The sequence below is a fragment of the Argentina silus genome, assembly GCF_951799395.1.
Source record: "Argentina silus genome assembly, chromosome: 16".
NCBI lineage: Eukaryota > Metazoa > Chordata > Actinopteri > Argentiniformes > Argentinidae > Argentina > Argentina silus.
The window spans coordinates 2,908,405-2,910,904 of NC_139670.1; positions in this window are offsets into that span (position 1 = coordinate 2,908,405).

The window sequence follows — 2,500 nt, forward strand, 5'->3', positions numbered from 1 at the left end:
GGTGATATCAGCATGATCAAAGCGATTCCATGTGAACAGAAGCCTGTACCCAGCACCGTGTACCCAGCCTGCGAAGAACAGACACATACCCTTAATCATATCCACATGTTGAAATGCTCATTTCAACACATACAGTATTTGGGCGCTTAGTGGCGTAGCACACTAATGCGCTTACCACGTAATCGCAAGGTTCCTGGTTCGATACTGACCCTCGACCTATCTTGCACGCCATCCATCCTTCCTGTCAATCTCTACTGTCTCTATCCCAATAAAGCAGAAATGCCCTAAAAACATATTTAAGAAAAAAAAAAAAGACACAACATAGTTATGCTCTCAGTCTATCAGATTTTATTTTTGCGTAATAAAGTGGGTCACTCGATTTCTTGTTATAACCCAGGAGGCAACATACTGCCGTATTTGTCTGTGGACTTCACTGATGCATTAGCCTAAAGGCACATGGCCACTGAAAGAATGGATGTTGTGTTCACTTTAACTTTTTTTAAACTGGTGTTATCGACCTTCTTGGATTTACGCATTAATTACTTCACTATTGCTTGAGAGGTGTCAATGGACATATATGAATATGAAGTGTGTAGTTTATGTATTCAATATAGACTTGCAGGCAATTACTCATGCATATCTCTCTTCTCACAACTAGAGGATTTGAAGGTTAATCTTGACTAAGTCTCACTACGTCAGACTCTCTATTTAAATGGAGAGTGTGACCGCGAACACATCTCTAAGTGTGCCTGGGAGGCGGCTGCATCGGGTGAATTTAAACAGCGCCACGGATTTGGCAAACAGGGAGGAGTTAAGGACATGCTTCAAGTGGATGCAGGGATTTCAAGCAGACTGAGAAGTGGATCAGAGCAGACTGCTCATCTGCAAATGATGGGCGTCGGAAAACATCTTCATTTTGTGTGCAAAGCGTGCAAATCAGGTTGTACACAAAATGGCGTGGATGGAAGAGAAAGGGAAGGGTCGTCACGAAGGGTCACTTGCCGTCCCCACTTTTTTCTTCCTTCGCTCCCACAATCTCAGTCGAGAATCTTGGGATGAGATTCTAGGTTACGAGATGAACCTTGACTTGTCTCACTAAAATGGACAGATGATTCACTTACTTAAGCGAATGTATTTGTTCTAAGTCGCTTTGGATAAAGGCGTCTGCTAAATGCCATGAATGTAAATGTAAATGTCACTAACTCAAATAACTTGAATGGAGAGTCTGAGAGTCTGAGAGTCTGAGAGTCTGCAAACCGTAATGCTGATAGGGCTGGCCGATGTTATGAACAGAGTTGTTAATGGAGGGCAGGACAGAATGGGAGGGTTCAGGCAAAAAACGTTAAGGGGGTGGAGACTTACTGACAACTCCCTGTCCCCAGAGTTGACTTCCTATGTCGCCAGAATCTCAGTCGAGAGATGAGAGCCTGGGTTCCGAGATCAGACCTTGACAAACCCAATGACAGTAACCTTCACATGCAATATGCAGAAAAGTAATTTTCTGCTGATATTTAACAAAATATGTTTGGAATTATAGAAAAACAATTAAATAGATTACTCTTTTTAAAGGATGAAGCCATGTACAGACCAATTAGGCAGAACCAAAGCCATGATCTATTCTGCCACACTTTAAAAGCCTTCTCTTTTAGCACTGTGTGGGCTGGAGCAGATGTTTCATCTCCCAAGAGACCTTGTATAGAACGGCCATTTGGCCTCGCTCACCTACCTGCTGTCCTCTACACGGCTGAAAGCGCGAGTGTTTGATACCATTCCTCATTCCATTCCATCCATGGATTAAAATGACCCCTTCTCCTTCGCCTCCCCTGGTCTGATCCACCCCCACCAGCCTCCCCTGGTCTGATCCACCCCCACCAGCCTCCCCTGGTCTGATCCACCCACACCAGCCTCCCCTGGTCTGATCCACCCCCACCGGCCTCCCCTGGTCTGATCCACCCCCACCAGCCTCCCCTGGTCTGATCCACCCCCACCAGCCTCTCCTGGCCTGAACCACCCCCACCGGCCTCCCCTGGTCTGATCCACCCACACCAGCCTCCCCTGGTCTGATCCACCCCCACCAGCCTCCCCTGGTCTGATCCACCCCCACCAGCCTCCCCTGGCCTGATCCACGCCCACCAGCCTCCCCTGGCCTGATCCACCCCCACCGGCCTCCCCTGGTCTGATCCACCCACACCAGCCTCCCCTGGCGTGATCCACCCCCACCAGCCTCCCCTGGCCTGATCCACGCCCACCAGCCTCCCCTGGTCTGATCCACCCCCACCAGCCTCCCCTGGTCTGATCCACCCCCACCAGCCTCCCCTGGCCTGATCCACCCCCACCAGCCTCTCCTGGTCTGATCCACCCCCACCAGCCTCTCCTGGCCTGAACCACCCCCACCAGCCTCCCCTGGCCTGATCCACCCACACCAGCCTCCCCTGGTCTGATCCACCCCCACCAGCCTCTCCTGGCCTGATCCACCCCCACCAGCCTCTCCTGGCCTGAT